Here is a 21,953-nt window from a genome sequence, read left to right as displayed (position 1 = left end):
AAGGAGCTTCATCCATACCCCTAGCAGGCTGTTTTAACACTGCATGGGCTTGTTCACCTGTAAGCTGGTCTAGTTCTATCAGCACAGAAACAAAAGCGCACTCTTAATATCTAGTCGTTATTGCTCAGCTCAGAAAAAGCCATTACCCTTATCATCGTTCTGCAGACGGGGAAAGCAAGGTGTGTTGTCTGTGACCCTGGTACAAGCAACCTTCCTTTCCCGCGTGACACAACATGGTGCTGAAACTGAGCAGAGCACGGCAGTCACCGAAGTCATTTGGTAGGGCTGCACTCGCGACTGCCCCCATCGCAAAGGTAAAAAGTTACATCCGTAGTTTAAGTGGCACTGTTTTGTTCAAGATGGTTTTTCAGTAACAGTAGGTAAATATATTTGGGGGATCTTTGCTGACAGAAGTAATCTGTAATTCTAAGGACAAAAAAAAAAAAAAAAACCTGCTTGGGCTTTCAGTGAAATATTCAAATTTACAATGAAACTACATCAAAACATACTGCATCGGTTGTTTATTGTTAAAGTTCTGTGGGTTTTTTTTTCCCCTTTAATTTTCAAAGGCTTTATTTATCTTACAGTTTCAGAGATTTCTTCTGTTTTCTTATTTTGCTCTCTGAAGATGGAGATACAGTTCAGGGTTGGATATTTACTCTAAAGGCGCCGGTTCTATTTCTACAGTGTTTTCATTTAAAAATGAAAGAATGTGTTAAAAAAAGAGATTTGAATTTTACAAAGCAAAGAGGAAACAGGTGATTATGGAAAATAATGAATAATAAACCTTTATGCTGAATCTCCCCAAGTGTGTAACAATACCCTGCAAACCTGTGTTTGGCTGCTTAAATCAACACTCGAAGGTTTTGCAGATCTGTAGAAATGGAGCAGAAATCTCAAGAAAAGATGGTTCCTTATTGACATTTCTGTTTCCGAGTCCAGTGTGTTGCAAGAACAGGGCTGCATAAAGATGGAGGGGGGGGAATCTGAACATTTCCCACCACTGCTGAAGTTCCATTTCAATCCGTACCCTGATCTAAATTTCAAACGTCCCAAAAACCTGAGGTATTTTAATCACCTCATTATATATTTAACTTCCCTGCCATGTGTGATAAAAACCACCAGAACCTTGCTTATAATGTCTAGGGGGCCTTCCTGGAAATGAACACAAAGCATCGAGATCTCATAAAGAGTTTTAGTCTCATCCCAGCTCTGGGAATATGAAATAACTCCTCTTATCCTGTCTTAGCAGACAATTCTTTTCTCTCTTCGTGAAGACTCCTGAGCCCAATTAGGGAAATAAATAAACGAGCTTTTATCATGAGAAGGTGGCAGCTGCTACCGGGGTTGATACCCGGTGATATCCTGAGCTCTGCCAGCCAGCCCCGTGCTGTCACTCAGCAGAGCTGGTACCGAGAGGAGGTCACAGCAGCTCCCCTACCAGGGCTGGATGGGAGGCTGCTCCGCTACGCAGGGCGGTCCTTGCTAGGGCTGGGGCAAGGCAGATGCTGGCCCTATTCACAAATCCCTCAGCCAGGGATTTTCTGTTACATAAACATTCACAAATAGAAAAAAACATACACACACTCACACAGGATATATACAGAAGCACGGCAGGTCCTAGACACTGACAGTATTTTTCTCTATATCACTTTTGCACCTGTTTCTAAATTTCCCTCCTCTGCTTCCTATTTGCTTCCTGCATATCCGGTTCCTTTGCTGTACTTTCTCTGATTTTTGTGGGGATCGTCAACAGTTATGGATTATCTGTAAAATTTGCAAGAAACATAGTTCAAAGAACTGAGAGTCAGCTGAGTTTGAGCTATCAATTTCCGATCTCTTTTAGCCTTACCCTTGCAGATTGCTGCACACACATCACGCAGAGCAGAATTCTGGGGACTTGGCTTTTTTAGAGGAATCCATAGACAAGCAACTAAATCCTACTGAAACGAAATGGATGCTGGCACCTGGGTTCCTAAGGTGTCTCTGAGATGATCCTTAGTGCTTAGCAGTGAGAAAGGTGCGAGACAGCCTCAGCCTCAGCACCGGCAGGATATGGAGCGCTGTTTCCACGTTTAATGCCTTACACCTCAGTGTTCCAATAAATAAATAAATAAATAAACCCACTGTTCATAGATGTTATTTCTGCACACTCACATTTCCTTCCAACTCCTGCAGTACTTTTCTCAGTCCTTTTTGATCTGCCTACCCTGGTGCTGAAATCCACACTGGTTGCCAGTGACATTTCTTATTGATTTTTAAAAAGCTTCTGCTTGCCTACACTATAGTGCTGTAATAGTCTAGCTCTGGAACTTCTTTATCATTTACTTTCTTTTTATGTTCCCAGGCTGTTTCTGAGGCACATCCTTCTAATTTATAAGTTTGTCCTACAAAAAATAAAATAAAACAGAATTGGAAGCATTTGTAGCTGGAGCTGTCAGTATTTATGCCTCACTGTTGGCAGAATCTCCTTCCGATCGCTGTTCAATGGTTTGAATCTCTTCAGAGATGCGTAACAGACTTTCATTTTTAATCAGGTTGGGACTGCAAAGCATCCTACGACATCACTGGCCAAGTGCCCCCAGAGAAGTATTTATGCTGTTGTAACACCATAATCATCCATCAAACACTAGATGTTAATAACAGCATTTAATTTGAAAATGGCGTTTTGCTTTTATGTTATTTCTATGTGTTTTATGGAAGCAGGAAAAGCTAATTATCTACATTTAAGAGAGGCAGAAACAGAAGCCATGCTGCAGAGAAGGGATTCAAGCCTTACTCTAATCTTTGCTCACTCTCTGGCCCGCTGAACCATACCTTCTTCAGTCGGACAGAAGAGACATCAAATGGCACGAAATACCTGTGAAGTCTCGTTCCAGCTCTGCCACTGTGAGCTTCAGCACGTCACACCACCTCGGCGGTTCTTGATTAAAGTGGGCAGCAGACAAGGGAGGGGGCACAACCAGCACCTTTTCGGTAGGGAATTTAACGTTGCACCTACCGTGTTCATGTCAACTCCAATACTAGGCTTTAAGCACAATCCTTAAAGCACATTTCTTTTATTTGTTCTCCCTTTGGCTTTTCTGCATGAACACCATCAGTACGTGTCCAGATTTCTCCCTTCTCATCTCCAGTATTGGGCTTTCATGGTGAGATCCTGCAGTAGTTTAGGAAAGGGTAAAGAATTTTCCTCTCCCTTGTTTTCTGTAGTGCTGTAATACTCAGACTCATCCAAAAAAAAAAAAAAACCCACCGTCACAGGAAGATGAGAAAATGGCTGTGAGGCACTGGTAGCAGCAGGTGAGCAGCACCTGCCTGCACAGAGCATTTCCCTTCCACGTTGGGCTGCGTCCCGAGTCAGGCTGCACTCTGACATCGCATCTCCTGCTCCTGCCTTCTCATGTGGCCTTGTCACTCTTTTCTCTGTGCTCTCCTGCAAGCTCCTGCCGCACTAGGGAGTAACAACGAAAGCTGTGTAAGGAAATGCAGCAGATCTCCACATTCCAGGGACAAGGAAGAGAGTCCTCTATCAAACTCTAATTCCTTGAGCAGGTTTGGAAAAAATTAATAGCATAAAACCTGTAAATTCACTTGGGCATTTTTGCTACAAACAGTGCCTGTGTATGTCAGCTCCTGGTTGAACAAACCCGTTGGAGCCCTGCAGAGGTCTCAGCTAACAGCCTGCTTCTGGCAAAGGAGAGGAACAGAATGAAGGAGGCAGATACAAAGAGATGAAGCCTCCCGTTCCATTTAAATTCTCGGTGAAGCTGGGAATCGCATTGTGTTTCACATGGAAAGTGACAGATCTTGCAGTAAACTGCCAGTGGGGGCAGACATCTTCAGCTCCAGGGCGGGCCTCTGCCTGGAAGAAAAGCCTTCGTGTTCTTTAAAAGGGCAAGTAGGGCTTAACTTCACATATCTACAAGTTAGGTTTCAATGACTAATCTACTCTATGCCCCTTTTAGAGTAAGGGGAGAGAAAAGCACACCATCCTTCCCAAAACAGGCTGCTGAGCCAAGTTCAGTGAACCACCCTTGAGGTCCTTGTTTCTCTCCATTGAATATAATAAGGACTGGAGAGGGTGGTTCATGTTTTTTGTCTTTTAGACGAGCACAGCAAGATGTATTCTACCTTAAAACTGACCACTCTCTTCTAGCCTGGAAAGCCTGTACACCGGTGGGCACGTGTATGCCGTCAGACTGGGCCCCTTCGAGTTTTGCTCCAGGGCTTCAATCTTCCACAGTAAAGCAGACGTTCAGTTCCTGAGATTAGCGTGGAACAGATCAAACCAGTACAAAATAGGTGAGGGAAGCAGGACTTGGAATTCAGGGCAGAAAATTTCAGGGGCTGTACCCTGGGGTGCCACAGATACGCCGCTCTGGGTGCAAGGACCTCAGCTTGCTCTTTCGCATGGATAGCAAGAGCAGTCAGAGTGTGAAAGAAGAGGAGTGAGGCTGTATCTTCATAGCACGAAGATGCTTCTTTCAGACTTACTCTGAAGTGCCAACATCCATTTAGCAGGCAGGAGTGCCGAATCTCACTGAAGGTGTGACAGGCTGCCGGGCTGTCAGCTCTTCTCCACTCCCCCACTTAATTCACCCTCCGACCCGCTGGGAATCTTGCCTTTAATTGCATCAGCACTGACATGAGGCCACGGCGTACCCCTCAAATTCAGCTGATCTGTGACCCGGCATGAGCTGGTTGCAGTGTGTGTGCCGGCTTTAATCACCAGGTGCACAGAGGCTGTTCCAGACCGGCCACCACGAAACCAGATCCCTGCAGACACCTGAATGAAGCACGGCGAGCTGCCAGCGCCGGGACATCACCTTTCCCACCACCCTCGCATCTGCTCAGCAACGCACCAGCTCCGGCACTTCTGGAGAGCAGTGGTTAAAAACAAAGAAAAAACCAACAGCGTTAGCAAAGGAAAGGATGCTTACATCCTGCAGAAATGCTCCAATTTCATAAATCGAGCCATGCTAGAAGTGGAGTGAAATCTGAACTCAGGGAAGTTTCTGTCCAACAGGCGTACGCTTGTCCTTATGGCCTAAGATGAGAGCGTGGCAAAGTGAGTTGGGAATGGAAGAGGTGACCAGTACTGCCACAGCAAACTACACGGACAGACTCCCTGCCTGCTTAGCCTTGTCCCTTCCTAGACACTAAAATCATACTCTGACCCACCCTGTCTCTCTTCTTCAATGAGAAGAAAGTAATATTTAGGGCCCTACACTGCCAGGCTATCACGTAACAGCATAGTGCTTTAAAATAAGCTGAAAAGCAATCTGTTTGACGCTCTAAGCTCAAAAGCTCTCTTTTCATAGACTGGACCCAGCTAAGAGATCCTTCCAGGTACAGCTTGCTGTAAAAGTCACAGGTCCCCATGGAAAACACTGATTTTAACTGATTACAACGCAAAATAGGGCAGTTTTCTCACAAGCCTAAGAAGTCCATAGTTCTTCTGTACCATTCCATTTTGGGGAAATCTCCTTATAACACTGTTTCCTCTCCAACTCCAAACCTTCCTAAGTTGATTTTGCATCAGAACAGGAGGAACGGGTTAGCTGTCATCCAGAGGAATGGGTGCACCCAAGGTTTTTTGTAGTTGCAGCAGCAGGAGACAACAAAGCTGGATTAAAAAAATCTTGGCAATTTTTATTTTAGCTTCTTTAGAGTGAGAGATATAAATAAAAAGTAATATCTCAACAAGAGAGCGCTGCTAAGACTGCTACTCAACTGCATGGTGTAAACCGCCTCCTAAGGAAACCTGTTCTAAGACACCTGTGCTATTACAATAAGTACTAAAATTAAGGAGATCAAGGCAGCTGACAGGGAGATCTAATGAAGGACTGCTATTTTCGAAAGTCATTTGTAAGCATACAGAGCACAAAGAGCACACAGGCAGGGTGTGCATGCACCTGGGTGGTCAGCCATGTCTGCGTTTCAATGTGCACCTGTATATTTAGGGTCACAGAAAAACATTAATGATCTGTTATACCTCCTGTCCCGGGACAGCACGAGCTCCGCACATCATTCCTGCCAGGTATTCATTTAACCTGCAGACTTCACTCCCTTGCCTTTTGTGGAAGAGGCAATAAAAGCCCTGGAAAAAAGCTTGCCTTATGTTTTACTTGGATCTTCCTTGTTGCAGACTCTGCCTGTGATTTCTTATCCACAGCGGATGTGAAGAAGGCATCATTCGCCTTCTTGCAGCCACCTTTTGTGCATTAAGACTATTATCACTTAGTTTTCTCTTCTCTCTAAGCTACACAATCCAATTATTTCTCTCTGCTCTGTCAGACACAGTTTTCCAGACCTCTTGATCATTTATCAGTCTCCTCTGCAGTTTCCTCAGTTAATTGGCCTCCATCACTCTCGAAGTTCACTGCCCCAAAGTGGGGCTGAAGTCTCCTGATGCTCTGCAGAGCAGACGGCTGACTCCACACAGCAGCAAGCTGCACTCCGGTTTACATTGCTGGTGGAAGTCTTCAAAGAGTGGCCACTGTGTTTGGCCTGCATTGGTGTCTTGCAAATCCAGCTTCAGGTAAATTTGAATTGACCAGAAATTGCACCAGATCATGATTTCTGGCAAGGTTTTGAGGAGACGACATAAGCTGCAGCCGCACTGCACTAAACACTGTCAAACACATCTCAGGGAGCATCTTTTTGCCCAAAGTCTACATCTGGTGTCCCAAGCACAGCATCTCTGGGGTAAGATCTTAATTTTGGCATTCCTCCACTGGCCACATTCCTCTACTGCAGCAGCTCCCCCAACTTCTATGCATGCTGAGGCAGCCACTTCCCTTCTCTGAGCAAAATACAAACCTGGATGGAAACGCCCAAGTACTGAGACTTGGCCCTCAGGAGGGCTTTTAGATCACGCTGCACCAAGTAAGTACTGAACTAGAGAAAAAACAAAGATGTGAGCTTGCCTAAAGTCACTCAACAGGCAAACGACATCAGAGCCCAGGCCTCGGTGTCACTGTATTGCCCATAAAATACAAATCCCGGCAGTTTATCATCTGAGAAAGAACAGGGGCTCTTTCAGTGACTTCAAACTGAGGCACTAAAATGCATAACTGTTGCCAAACACAACGCCCCTAAGGTGTTTCGCTCACCTTGGAGCAGCAGCGGAAAGGCTAGGGGAGTGGATGAGCTGAGTAATCACGAACAGGGCTTTCCCATCTTCACTTGTCTCTGACCCCTAGCTGACGAAAATAGAGGACACTGAAACTCACAGCCCTACTTTGTTCAAATAATGGCTCTGCTTAGCATTCAAGCCCTTGCTAAGAGATAGTGTTTATTTTATTTTAGAGTTTAATTGAATCCCCAGAAGGCTGTCCCTGGGCAAACTCATTTGAAAGCGAGACTCTAAGAATAGTAAGTGTTGGGACACATTCGGGACAAGCGTTAAAAGGTGACTTTCCATAGCTACAAACCCTTACCTCAGACCCATCCCAAGCGTAAAGTTCTGCCAGCTGGCCATGAATCAGTCATGCTGTACAGTCAGAACTCCTCGCTTGCCTCTGTTCACGCTTTTAACAGAGGGTCATGGTCTGATTCTGACCCAGCTTCCATTAGCTTCACATTGTTAATACCACCAAACCTGGGAGAATCAGTTCGGATTTAAATCACCGGAAAAGCAGAATTCAGTCTCACATGGTGCTTAGCAAGGTTATCCCACCTGGGTTAACCTGACTGGGAAGCACCATCTGGCTGGAGATCTTGTGCCCTTAGTGGAAATGGAAATCCCAGGCCAGCTATGATGCACCAAAAGCCCATGGCAGCTTCTTCCCAAGTTCATTTCCAGCAGATTCCTGGTCATTGAATATGCCCCAGGCAGAAATCCTCTAGCACAGGATGAAATGTGTTCAGGCCCCTGTGTGAACACTCTCGTTCAGGATTTAAGCACGTCATTCAATCCACACCCCGTTACTCAAGCCTGCAAATAAACATATCCATACTCTTCAATTTATAGAAGAAAAATCATGCTTCTGTTTTGTTGGCCAACTTGCCGTGAGTGTCCTGGAGGTCACGCTACAGGACCCCAAAACCAGCAGGGATTTGAGCCGGGAATTGTGACCGGCCTGGGACCGCAGGCTACATTAACTCCCAAAGACCCCAATCCGTGTAAGACGCATGAGGCGCTCCAGACCCCACCACGCCAGAGCTCAGCCAAGGAATTTCATCCCCTCCTGCAGTGCTCACGCAGAGTTAATTCCTGCCACGTTCTGGACCTGGCAAGGGCCGCGGGGGCTTTTTCACGCCAAGTGCCAGTCACTGCTGTTGTAACTAACTAGCTAATGGCCTGGCAGGATGCCGGGAGCAGACCTGGGGTTAATGAAGACTTCCATCAAACACCTCGCACATGGGTGAAGGTGACAGTGAGATTTAACACTCGGTATTTGTTTGGAGGGGGCTGGCGATAATTAAAAATTAAATGGACTTTCTCCATTATGCATTCATTATTGACAGTTCTATATTAACTGGGGATTTCAATTAATAGCTCTTCTTCGCTAGTCCAACTTTTCTAGCAGCTAAAGTTATCACCAGAGCTAATTGCTAACGCCCCTTTTATCCTCCATCTCCATGCACTTTTAATCTGTAGCAGGAATCCAGGCAATTTGGGGGATGCTCTCACTTAGGAACACTTTGCAGAAAAGCAGCAGAATGCTTCAAAGAAAACGTTCTCGTCTCTGTCCCAGGCTAGCTTTCTGTTCATTAACAGTGAACGAAAAGAAAAAGAAATACCACAACTCTCAAGACTTTCCTCTCCTGCACGGCCACAGGACAAAATGCTGACACAACTCTTTTATGGAACCTCATGCACGCGCTTACGCAGGTCGGCTCATTCTTTTACCTGATAGCTTAACACCGCTTTCAAGCTTTAGCGATCAAGTTACTATTACTGTTAACATTATTTATAGCTGCGGCTTTGTTGTGAATCAGAGGAGCACGTGGTGACCCTGCTGTATGTCACAAATGCTTACTGTTGTGTTTTTTTTTTATTCAGGAAAAAAATATATTCAAGGAAGCCCCAGAAATAAATATCATTTCCCTTTTATTTATTTATTTATTTTTAGAATTGTGAGGAGAACCACACAGTACTGGAAAAAAAATTTTGTTCCGCATGAAACAAAAGTTTTGAGGGAGTAGAAATGTCCTCTTGCCTTTCACCAGTACCAACAGTAAACCCCAAACATCAATTTTTCTTGCCACGAAGGACTTTGACCCTGGGGTTGTTCTGCTTGGCTTGTCCATGAAGACAGTTTGCTCCCCCTTACACTCCTTGCATGCCGAGGGCCAGGAAGACCCTCAGATGCAAGTCAAGGGGAGTGTTGTTGTGATATCTGTCCACTGCCTGACAATGGATTGCAAAAACCATTTATTTACACACTACGACAGGTTAAGGGGGTCTGGCCAAGCACCTTTAAAAAAATCCCCCCCGACCCATCAGCAAGCGTCATCTGGATAAAACTATCTCCACTTTCCTATGAGAATTTTTTCCATGACCACTTTCTCAACCACCCTTGGTAAATGCCTGGCTCCATGGTGGCAGGAACCAGAAGACCATACAAATGGCCATACCGGATGACTGAGGGCTTATCTCACCCAGCACCCTCTCTCTAAAACTGGACTTGGAAAAAACAGAATATCAGCAGTGTGGCAAGCAGATACGATGCCTTTCCAACTAAACTCCCAGCCTCCATGCTTTTAAAACTGTTTTTGTTTGTTTGGATTTTTTTTTCTTCCTGAATCTCGCAATTTTCACGATTTCTCAATGCCTGCTATGGTATTTTGCATTTATTAGCCCTCTTCGGGGCTCTCCAGATAACCTCACCAATACATACAACAATCCGTGTATGAGAAAAGCCATGGCTGAATGCTGCCCCAACGAGCAGCCAGACCTGAGCGACCGCTTGCCCTCCTCCTTCTGCAGGCATTTCTGATGCAGTGCGAACACAAAACACAAGCTCCCGTCTGAACGCTGCCATCATGACTTCCCCTGATTGGAAGCAAACCACAAGCCATCTCTGTCCCTCCCAAAACAGCAACCAGCAGTGTGCACTGACACCATCCCGGGCTACCTGGGCTGTGGTTTGCACTGAAGAGCATCCTGGACTCAGCCACAAGCATCGCGGAGGCTCAGCAAAGTCCCCACACTGGGTGAGGGTACAGCTCTGGAGGGTAACATGCCCTCTTCATTTTCCAGCAGCTGGCATCTCTCCAAAGCCTGCAAGCCGGCACTGTTCAGGTCTATTTTTTTCTCCATGCATGTGTAACTCCCGCTAAATTACAATAATAATACAAAACATTTGTAAAGTGTCCTTCACAAAACGGTCCCAAGGAGATTTCTTATTCAGGCATAATTAAACAAGCAGTGAACAGAACCCTTTCCCATTCAGACTTAACAGCAGAAGCAGATGGGGCTTTTCCCAGTATCAAATCGATATTGGATTGCACATTGACCTCAGGTCAGAGATGCTGGGAAGCTGCAGAGAGAAAGCAAAAGCAGAACTGGAGGTGCGAAGGAGAAGTTTATGGGCTGCTTTTCTGGAAAAAGGCTTTGAGGTCAGTCCAGCACCAGCGAAACACCACCCAAAACAGAGAAACATGGAGGACAGAGGCCATCAGAGACAGCAAGGGGGAGGGAAAGAAGGAAAGAGAGCAGAGAAGGGATGGAGGAAAACACCACTGCAAGGAGCATCCTTCCTCCTTCAGCCGTATACGGCCTTGCTCCATGGTCACTGTGGCACAAGGACAGACAAAAATTACCTTTAATCTACCTTTAGCCTACCTTTACCCTAGCCTGAATGCACAAGCCAGCAGCAAGGGACTTGTTTCATCATGGATTTTCCCTTTGCTGCTGATCCCAGCTCCTCACAGGGCCTCAGTCAGGCTGCCATGCCACCCGGCTACTCACACCCCGAGTCACAGTGAGCTCAGGTACTCCAAACACTGCCGCTAAACCTCCGACTGGGACACAGGGACACAGGATGTCCCCTCACAGGGACATCCCATCTGTTTGTTCAGAACACAGCACGCAGGAGCTGCGGTTTCGGTCTGCTTTCCAGGGCAAACCAGAGGGGTCCGCAGGCAACGTCTGCCAAAATGGCAAAGGCTGTAGGACAGGAGCTCGAACACTGGGACAGCATAGAAACAGGGACAGTGACAGGCCTGAGGTTTTGAGAGGTTTTTAATTCTTCCAGTGAGTGGGAGTGTTGGTCTGTGTTGCTGTTGACACAAGGAGTGGGAAGAAAGGCTATTTACACCTCTTACTTAAGGTCATACGTGACTTCAGTCCCCAGCAATGACATTTCAGTGCTCAAACCTGCTCTGCCCACAGAAGGTGACTCACGGAGTGAACTCAAATGTCTTGCTCAGGGTAAACAGACCAAGTGAGTTGGACTGGTACGGGATCCCAAACGCCCCCAGAGTGCACACTAACACGGGTGTTTCAGGAGCAAGGACAAGGGGAGAGAGGTGGGGCAGGATCTCATCCACACACAGTATCACTGAAGGAGCAGAGCCCCAGGCACCCCAAGCCCCAGACCACAGACATGACAGACCAACTGCCCAAGTAGGGACAGTATTTTTACATGGAAGAGCAAGAGCTTCATATTCACCACAATAAAAGTCCTCTGTCTGGATTGAAAACTGTGCAAACGAAGCTTTATGGCCACAGAACCAGTTCCACTCAGACCCCACTGGTGGCAGCTCTTCCAGAGGGCACAGACCCCACCAGACGTTTGCTTAGGGAAGATTTTCTATTTCTCTTGCACTGAGCTGGACCAACAAGGATGGACCACAGCATCATAAATGGTTGAGGCTGGAAGGAAGCTCCAAATGACCTAGTCCCTGCAGCAGGCTGCTCGGGGCCCTGCCCAGCTGGCTCTTAAAAACCTGCAAGGATGCCTGGGCTGCCTGTTCCAGCGCTTGACTGCCCTCACAGTAAATAAAGTTGTTCTTACATTTAAACTGAATGCCCTGCATCTCAACCCATAAACCACAGAGAAGAGACTGGTTTCTTTATTCCCTCCCTTCAAATATCAGATCCAGGCCCAACAGCCCCAGCAGCAGACGCGCGCTGTACCTGCCTGTTGAGATCACCACCACGTAGAAGACCTCCCCTGCATGTTCCCGCTGTGCATATGGGGCAAATGAGGCACTACGAGGCCCAGCAACGCTGCCAAGGTTAAACAGGGAGCTGATGCTAGAGTCAGGAGTTCCAACCCACAAGTCCAACGCCAGGCCTCAGCACCCACCCCTCCACCAGCCTCCTCTGCCCATCTCGGCACATCCTGCGCTCGCTGCAGGCCCTGCAGAAGCCCAGACCACCTCCCTGAGTATGCAGGAGGCAAGATCCCTTTTGTTTCGGCAACGAGATGCTACAAATGTGAAGGGAAAGACAGGGATGTTACCTTGTCACCCTTCTCTCCATGTAAGAAACCAAAAATATACAAGCATAGGGGAGAGCCAGTTGCCTGCTGGTGATTTATTTAATGATGTTTCTGGGAAGCGTTTTCTAGTCTTTGCTTGCAAACAGCTCCACAACTGCAGCAGTTTCAAATAAATTAGGAAAAAAAAAATCAAAAATGGAGGCAGCACCCGAACCGCTGAAGATTTACAGCTTCTCCCTTTTGCACCTCGGGCCTCCGCGGGCCTCCCCGCACGCTGCTGCCCGCGGGCCCTGCCCGGCGGCACCTGCAGCTGGGTGCCCACCCTGGGGAGGCCCCGGGCCGGGCTTCCACGGCTGTTGGGAACCATCTAGCGGCCCCCGGCCGGATTGCAGCGGTGCCCCTCCTCGAGGAGCAGAAATAGCACCCAGCCAGGGCGGACAACGGCTGCACCCCGATGGGCAACGTCCCTGTTACTGGGGGACTGGGGTGTCCTTTCTTGCACAAGCACTGCTCCTAAACAGGTGAGATTTCTGCTGTTTTGCACTGCAGCCAGTTTCTTAACACAAAACCTTTTGTTGTAACTTGTGACCTTGTCACTTCGCTGCAAGAGCGGCTAGGCAGTTCCTCTGGGTCACCACACGACTGCAAGGAACATGCTCCTGGAGGCACCATCCGGACACAAAGCTCCACAAAACCTCCCTGGTGCATTCCCACCACCACAGCAAGGCCTTCCTGCTGACCCTGCTGGCTTACCTCACACCACCATGCCACCCCCTCACCATCCTTATGCCAAATCCTCCAGTCCAGCTGAGGAAACGACCTGGACCACGTGGTGATACAGTTAGAAAAATAAAATAAACTCCCCTTTGCATGGTAGTGAAGCAGGTTAATGAGGTATCAAAGGCAGAACACTCTCAACCGGAGGCATTCTCACTTAATCTAATTTATTGCCAATTAGCACCAAATCCTGATGACCAATTCAGGTGTTGTGAAGAAGAGTACAGGTGTAATTAAACACTTAGGGAGCTCCTTTCCTCCCCCTCCCCAGGCTCTCCACATGCTCTCCCCACGCAGCCCGCCCCACGTCCCAACACCGGCACCGCAGGGGCTGCGCCGCGACCAGGCTTTCTTACCGTGCCTTCCCTGCAGCTCCTGGTTCCTCAGGGGCGTCCAGGCGGGTCCATGCTCCCTCAAGGCCGTCCCTGCTCCGGTGTGGGTCCCTCTGGGGTGTCCATGCCCTCTGCTCCGCCAGCCGCCCCCTCAGCCCGGCGCAATGCCCCGTTCCGGCCGGCCCGCGGCGCCTCGCCGCCCCCTGCCCGGCCGTGCTGCCCCGCGCCCGCGGGTTGTGAGGGGCCTTTTTTTTTTTTTTCCTCCGTTGCTTCTGATACTAATGATCAACCGAAGCATTGGAAGAGTGAGCATTTTCCTGACAGAGCCGTTTAAGAGAAACAGGTCAGATGGGTGAGATAAAGATACGGTTTAGTCCGCACAAGATGGTTTGAGAAGTAGTGAGGTGCTTCCATAGCTCTGGCACAAAGCACCACATGCAGATGGCAGCCACGTAAACGCTGCGGATTACAGAAGGGGCAGAAGTTTTACTGGCGGGGGGGGCAAAAATTTAATCTGAGGACGCTGACTGAGAGCAGTGAGGAGGTTTGGATGCCTTACGTGGGAGCCACATCACAAACCTCGCTGTGCTGCCCACTGACAGAAAATGGCGCCTCCTCGCCAAATGGCGGCGGGCGCGAGGCTCGCCTCAGGTGCGCCACGAGTCTGCCTCCATCCGCGTGTTTTCAGGTCAAGATGTTCTTAACCAAAATGAATTTTTGGAAAACAAGTTATGGCTGAAATTAGCTTTTCCCCTTCACCCAGTTAAATATCCTGGAACTTTTCAGAGGAGTAGATTTTTCCTGGGGGATTAGGCTTTCTATTTTAGAAGGGAAAAGGAGCAAATTTTCATGGGTCAGAAAATCTATTTTCCAGCCAGTCCTGTTTCTTCCAGCACAGGGGAAGCTTGTCATCACACAGGAGGGAACAAACCAACATCATGTTCTCAGGGTGGTTTATGCTGAGTCACCCACCAAGTAAAACACTTTCCCTGCTTTAATCTAATTTGCCCTAATGAGCAATCAGCACGATCCACAAGCCGGACACACAAGCCTTGCCACTTCCCCATGCTGCAAGAAGCATGAGTGCTAAATCTGCCCGGGTAAGCTGCGGGGCTCTGCTGCCACCCAGGGCTCTGCAGAGCTCCTAGCACTCCCCATCCCCTGGGAAGCTGCAAGGCAAAAAGCTAAAAATGCTGCCCGTTTCAGTTTCCTTTAATTGTTTTCTTTTGGCTGAGATGACTTACAGCAATTCATCTCCCCAGCAGCGGGTGTGCCAGCCTGCAGTATAAATATTCTCATAATGTGTAATGAGCCGGTGGAGGTGTGCTGCTCAGGGGGCTGCAGGCCGCGGCGGCTACCGGCTGCTTTCTGCTGCGGGTGTTAAAATACAGACGCAGGAACATACAGCTTTCTTCTTGAGCATCCACATGAACACGCACATGGCTCAGGTCAGCTCTGTCCTGTCCTGAGGAGCTGTGGATGAGCAGCCAAATCCAAATTCTGGATCACAGCAGCCAGATTCTGGTCTCTGGTGCTATGATACTGTAACAGTTGTTACAATAGTAGTATATGAAGGCCCAGCCATGATCAATACCCTTTTGTGTTGGGTACTGTCTGCATTAATACACTGTGACATAGTAATCTCCACCTTTGGGATCCCAGTCTTTAAAGATGTTACCAGCAAAGAGTCAAGGGTGAAAATGAAGGAGGTGAAAAGGGTTGTGTCTTCTCTAAGGCTTAACAAAAGAATGGTGACAGGCTAAGCAAGACCCTGGTCTCTACCTCAGAAGCAAGCAAGAAGGAGAAAAACAGGCTGATCAGTAACAATAATCATTGCTTTTGTCTGGGATGTTTCCTTACAATTTTGTTTCGAAAATGATTTATTTTTCAGCATACCGAAAAAGTGGCAAATACAGAGTGCTTGGATGATGAGACCCAGTACCGTATCTTGAAAAGGCTCTTACTGCATGAAAGGCACCTCTGGGAAACATGGCTTGGGGGAAAAAATGAAGAGGAAGAAACAGTTAAGTACTGGGGAGATTAATTTAATGCTTTTCAGTGATCTTTAAAGTTCCTTGTTTTGTAGATCTCCAACCATTTTCAAGTACAGCTTGCTGCCAGTAGGTTGACGTTCCTAGTTACCTGCCTGAAAATCCCTTTAGTCTGTGGAGCTCAGCCTGGAGAGCAGTGCCAAAAAGCCAGTGAGTGTTGAAAGCTGCAGCTTGCAGTTCCTGTTCCCTCATTACTTGTTACCTCTGTCAGGTGGTAAGACATCTGCACTGAGAAAGACACTTGCATACCTGGATATAAAGGGCTCTACAGGCTGGGGACCCTGAGAGTTGCAGCAGCCAAATCAGCATGAAATGAGATAAGGGTACGGGGAGACCTGGGAAGTCCAGAGGATAGACACAGTCCACAGTATAGGCACAGTAGCCCCAGTTCAAAGCGCTCAACAGGCCCGTGGGGAATAAATATCCATTTCTTGGGGCCTGCTTGGATCACTAGAAAGCTCCTGACAAGGTCTCCTGCAAAATGCTTTTAGGGGAACTCAGGGATGTGGGATAAGACACACAATGTCACTATATGGATAAGTAATTGGCTTCAAGGCAAGAAACAGAGTGTAGGACAAAGGGCATGGCTCCTGCAGAAGGTACAGCCCCAAGCAAGTTCTTTGTCTCCATGATATTCAGGAGTCACTCAGCCATGAGATCTTGGTATTTTGGATTGGTCAGGACTGGGTAACATCACACTTCACAGAAAAGGACAGTTTTTTCCAGATAGCACTAGCCAGAGCCAGTCAAAGTGAGAATCTCCAGGAGTCTTTCAAACAGAAGGTGCTTCTTTGTGTGTCTGCAGTCACTGACTTTCTGTGAGACTCTGGAAAGCACTGCAACATAAAGAGGGAAACAACAGAGATCTGTTACTGACTGCATGGACATTCCCAAATTGTTAAAATCCATCACTTTGAAATAGTTATGGGTGACATTATCAAATGATAATGAATGAAATTTGCAGAACTAGTATACTGGGAAGAAGTTGCACTTGTCCTCTTTTCAGAGACCTGAGATTCACCATACTCAATTAGCACTTCAGAGGAATAAACATGGAAAGCTATCAGCATTTACCTTAGCAGCTTCCTGCTAATCACACACAAAATCCTGTTAGAAGTGGGTGTGGCTGGAAAAAAAGAGGCAGAGCAAAAGACTCTACCATAACACAGGGCATGGGATAAATCACCTGACCCAGACAGTGTCAAAGAAATGTTCAGTGAAAAGAATATTCTTAACAGCCCAAGTAAGAAAGGAACTTTTTTTTTTCTTTGAATATAACTTTGGAGGATTTCTTTGCAGCTAGTACAAAAGCAACTCTGCCTTCAACTGCAAAGCAGCCTGGAGGTCTAGCACACTGTATTTATAACTTCTAACCCCACAGCTAATACTCATCCTGCAAAGCATCTGTCTTAAAAACGAATGGAGGAGCTTGGAGTGATCTTGGAGTTGGGTTCCTATCTGGTTCACAATGTTCTATATTTCTTCTCAAATCCTATAGATCAGAACTGGATGACCCCATTAGTCTTAGAAAGGAAATGATCCAAACTGTTTCCCCCACACTCAAACTGAGCTGAAACTCAATTCTTTTGTAGGATCAAAGAGGTTCAAATCATCTTTTCCCCTTCATATTTCTCATGCTTCCAAAGAGCAGCACTGAAGTACAAGCCTGGAAAAGAGGATGCCTGGATGTACCTTTCAGCTGCTGGTAAAGACCCACTCTGCAGCCACGTGGCTGTCCCCAGGGCAAAGGGAGGAAGGGCTGTCTTCTGGGGCTGCCCAGCAGAGATTCCGTTTTCACAGATGGAGAAATGTCTCTAAAGGTGTGAGGAGGCCCCACTTGTACACACCCTCTGTCAGTGAGCGGATGGGGAGGTCCAGCCCTGGGTCAGGAGATGCAGAGGACTGTTAGGAAACCCCTCTGTGCAATGGATTAAGGGTCTTTCTGTAAAGAGGACACCGCCCCCCCCCCCCCCTTTTTTTTTGTTTGTGCATCCAACAGCAAGATGTAGAAGATCAGCCAAATGATGTGGCAGTGTTTCTGCTGGGCAAGGTACAAAAGATGCTGTCTCTTGAGAGGGACAGAGCTAGCAATTGTTGTTATTCCCGTACCTCCAAATCCCCTGAGCTCAGAATGCTGAGAAGTTCAGTCATGAAGTCAGTTCGATGAATACAGATTAGCCACCCCCATGACTGCCTGGACGCATCAGTTTCTGGGGTAAATTCCTTAACTCTCTATTAGTGGCTAATTAAATCAAATTTCCCATTGCATACTTGGGGTGGTAATGAGCCTGGGGTGACAGCAGCATGCAGCATTCAGGGTTTGCAAGACAAAGGGAGAACAGTGTAAGTATAGCAAAGAGCACTTGGGGGGGAGGGATTTAATTTGGTTTAACAGCAATGCAGCACCTGTCCCATCCTCCACCATGTGCTTTCCTGTACCAGGTTGTTTGTCTAGCCATAAATTTAGTATTTTGTGACTCAACACAAGGCATTGTGCCCTGGCTGCTAGATGCTGATGCTAATTCAGAGCAGCACTCTGCATGCTTGAAGCACCTTTCATCCCTGGGCATCTGACAATACCTTGCCAGCTACATCCACTTGTGTGAATCGCCTTGTCAATCACTGCTACGCTAATAACAGCACCCAGCATTTCCAGCATGCTGCCTTCTTCCCATCCGGCAACAATTCACTTAACAGGAGTTTGTTCAAATGTCACGCAGTAAAGAACGGGCACGGAGGGGAGAGCCACAGCCAAATAAGCCGAAGGGAAATTTTTCCGTCAGTATGGTCATCTTGTTAAGAAAATAGGTTTTCAAGTATTTCTTCTTTGTTTCAAAAATAAAAGAAGAAAAGAAGAGGAAAGGAGAAAAGGTAAAAGAGGAGAGAGGAGAGGAGAGGAGAGGAGAGGAGAGGAGAGGAGAGGAGAGGAGAGGAGAGGAGAGGAGAGGAGAGGAGAGGAGAGGAGAGGAGAGGAGAGGAGAGGGGAGGGGAGGGGAGGGGAGGGGAGGGGAGGGGAGGGGAGGGGAGGGGAGGGGAGGGGAGGGGAGGGGAGGGGAGGGGGGGGGGAGGGGAGGGGAGGGGAGGGAAAGGGAAGGGAAGGGAAAGGGAAGGGAAAGGGAAGGGAAAGGGAAGGGAAGGGAAGGGAAGGGAAGGGAAGGGAAGGGAAGGGAAGGGAAGGGAAGGGAAGGGAAGGGAAGGGAAGGGAAGGGAAGGGAAGGGAAGGGAAGGGAAGGGAAGGGAAGGGAAGGGAAGGGAAGGGAAGGGAAGGGAAGGGAAGGGAAGGGAAGGGAAGGGAAGGAAAGGAAAGGAAAGGAAAGGAAAGGAAAGGAAAGGAAAGGAAAGGAAAGGAAAGGAAAGGAAAGGAAAGGAAAGGAAAGGAAAGGAAAGGAAAGGAAAGGAAAGGAAAGGAAAGGAAAGGAAAGGAAAGGAAAGGAAAGGAAAGGAAAGGAAAGGAAAGGAAAGGAAAGGAAAGGAAAGGAAAGGAGAAAGTTTGTTTTCCTGGAAAATTTGGAAGGCAGTTTTTTTTCAGTTAAAAAGGCACTCAATATTCTTGAATGCTTCTGCAGCGTCCCACAGGAGCTGCAGTTCATGCACGTTCTGACCCATTCTCTTGTGTGACCCAGAGACCCCATCTCAGTATCTCCCGGAAAGCACCCTAGTTAGCAACGTGTGTGTATTCCCTGCTGGATTGTATTCGAGGTGAGGAATTCATGCACCCCAAAAGCCAAATGGTTGCCCCTAGTTTTGCGGGGGCAAGCTAGTATACCTTTGCACTTCTAATGCAGGTCAGCAGCAGTGGGTGGAACACTTCCAGAGAGCTACAAACGCGAGTTGTGCCTGCATTGGTGATGTCTGAAGCAAACTTATTTCTGTTATAGCAAGGATTTGGAGCCCCAGGGAGGAAAGACGCAGTCCTGCTGAGCAGAGGTCCCAGGCAAGCAAGCAAAGGTTACCAACAAGGTCCCCGCAGCTTGTTAGACTCGCCCAACCTCCAGTGCCTTTGGCTGCCTTTGGTGTTTCTCTACATGAGATGGATTAAAAACCTCATATCCCAGAACGTGAGCATGATACCAGAGGAAAGAGGCTCCCACTCCCAGTGAAATGGACAGAGTAACTGACACTTTGTGTGGTTGGGAACTTTCATAAGTGTTTTTTTGGCCGGGTTTCATAAGCACTTTTTTATCCAGGGTTACAGAGTTACAAGTCGCTGATGTGTTTGCGGTGTTAAGGCTGAAGGCTGCACCTCTGATGTTAATTGAATCCTGTGATCCCTAGCATGCCCTTGCAACACCAATAACTGAAACATCTGGCAGAGCCAGCACAAGTGCATTAGAGCCCTGGTTCCAACAGCAATTAAAAAAGGGGGGAGAAAAAGAGAAAAAGCCAATTACATGTAATTGGATTCAGTAAACTGAATTATCTCACTATTAAAGCGGTGCTTGTTTTTCAGATAGTGGGACATTAAAACTATCAAAAGCATTAATTGATTCATCCCTTTTTTCAAGTGCTTTCCCAACAGTGCCTCTATTCAAGAGCTGCAACCTTTTGTTCGCATGGGGAGTCTGAATTATACAGACCATGTTTATATCTTGGTAGCTCTATTCATTCTGACTTTTTTGTCATGTTGGTGTTTTAACTCAAAAATGAGCTGAAACTCCTGCAAAACATAATGGAAGGTTTATTTCTTCTTTTGTGGTGCCTTCACTGTAGCTGGAGGTGTAATTTAACAAGGGAGAGAGGGAGGGGGATGTTTTGAGGCTGATTCTTAGTCATTCAGGTCTCGCACGTGGGAGCTGTGTGGATGGGTAGGAAGCCAAAAGGAGCCAGGCGCCTTCTCTGTGCTGCTGTGTTATGCTGCTTGGCAGACGTCTGTTCTCCGTAGCACCTTTTAGCACAGCTCCAAGGTTGCATAAGGCAAATTCCTCTTCCTATGCCCTCTGCAGCCACCTTTCAACAAAGGATGCTCAGAAACCCAAAGGATTTCGGGGCCACCACTGACCCCAGGGGCTCAGAGCAGTGCTGTCAGAAGACCCCTTACACCCGTAGCCAGGGATGTCAGGGAGTTGCTCTGTGCCCCAGTGGAACATTTGTCGCCATGCATGATTGAGGGTGAGGCCCCCTCCATCTTTCTTTCTGCCTTACTAAATGGGTACTGAATGCTGGAAAAGTCAGCCATGAGAATAAGTCAGATCCAATGAGTTATTTAGGCAAATTGAAAGCATTATGTCAATTTGATGGGAAGCGTTTCAGGCCAGAATGGTACTATTGGCATTTTCTTCCTTCTGAATCAATAGCTCCTAAAGGATTACAATTTAATTTTTAAAGGGTAATTCAATCAAGAATTTGAAAACACAGGACATTCTTAAAATTAAACTTTAATCAGATTTATTTATTTTTTAAAATTGTACTTGCGGAAAAAGAAGAACAATTTCCAAACTGTCCTTCACCTTGGACTTCAAGGGGCAATTCTCTCTAGTATCCCTAGCAAGAATCTGTCCCCTGTGCTTACTTCGAGTTGCTCTTGTTTATGCCAGTTCTACTCAGACATGTTTCTGTTAATGCCCTGAAAAGACATCTTGTTTAAAAAAAAAAAAAACAACACCAAAGACTTGGCTGAGGTTTTCAATGGTTACTGCCCCCTGCACCGGCTGATCTCTGGTTTATTCTGGGCAATGCAACAGTTTGAAAGCCACTTAAGCAGCATGAGATTCCCTCAAATGCCGATTTGGAAAACTTGAAGCAGGTACAAATACCTGTGTTTTAATCGCTATGCCTCAGTCCGAAGTTTAGATCCTCAGAACTGTTTGTCTGTAGATGCCTAAGCCGTGAGTCACCAGAGTTTTGCAGGTACCGAAGTGGTTTTGTGTGCCGTGTTGTATATCCTGGTGCAGAAACTTTCACCTCTCGGCTCCGTCCTGGCACAGAGCAGCTCCGTTCGGATAGAGCAGCACAAGCCCAGAAGGACACCTGCCTTCATCCCTGCCCCACCTGCTTCGGCCCTGCGAGAGCACAACCTCTGGTTCATGCTGGCTTTTAGGGAGTTGTCTTGGGTCTCGGCGTCTTTGCGATTGGCTCTACATTTCAGGTGGTAAAATCCTCCCCATTCCTAAATGTCAGCTGCAGGCCTTCTGCAGCATTGCAGCTGCTAAGCACAGACTCACCCCAACTCCCACAGGACCCCAGGCAGCGGTCCTTCCTCTGCATAGCCCTTCTGTTGGGTCTGATCCAGAAGCTGTCTTCTAAAAGAGCCTGTCCAAGTGTCCTACTCCACCTCAGAACGCATCTGGAAGGAGGATGGAGCTACAGTGGTGTATTGGGCATAAACTGCAGGGGTTCAGTAGCAGGGGGCTGCCGTGGTGACCTGTGCAGGAGGAGGCCGTGATCTTCCCGATGCC

At 47.4% G+C, this 21,953-nt stretch overlaps 2 long non-coding RNA genes across 5 annotated transcripts in view; one reads left to right on the top strand and one right to left on the bottom strand.

The window, feature by feature from the left end:
- The window catches only part of LOC106045159 (uncharacterized), a 32,795-nt gene extending 19,127 nt beyond the window's left edge, over nt 1-13,668 (bottom strand). Inside the window, exon 1 of the long non-coding RNA XR_001212639.3 lies at nt 13,532-13,668. This is a non-coding gene — a long non-coding RNA (uncharacterized lncRNA). The remainder of the gene's footprint in view (nt 1-13,531) is intronic.
- A 44-nt stretch (nt 13,669-13,712) lies between these two features.
- Nucleotides 13,713-20,917, top strand: LOC106045126 (uncharacterized). Of its 4 annotated transcripts, none has more exons than XR_001212625.3 (5): nt 13,713-13,850; nt 15,399-15,530; nt 17,151-17,263; nt 19,125-19,257; nt 19,344-20,917. It is a non-coding gene; the product is annotated as an uncharacterized lncRNA (long non-coding RNA). The 4 variants fall into 4 exon arrangements; XR_007166637.2 differs by having other exon boundaries at nt 15,399-15,708; nt 19,182-19,257; XR_010826436.1 differs by having other exon boundaries at nt 15,399-15,708; nt 19,437-20,917.
- The last annotated feature ends 1,036 nt before the right edge of the window (nt 20,918-21,953 follow it).

The sequence above is a fragment of the Anser cygnoides genome, chromosome 24 (genome assembly GCF_040182565.1).
Source record: "Anser cygnoides isolate HZ-2024a breed goose chromosome 24, Taihu_goose_T2T_genome, whole genome shotgun sequence".
NCBI lineage: Eukaryota > Metazoa > Chordata > Aves > Anseriformes > Anatidae > Anser > Anser cygnoides.
The sequence above is the reverse complement of the archived record's forward strand: the minus strand, read 5'-3'. Positions and strand labels throughout refer to the sequence as shown.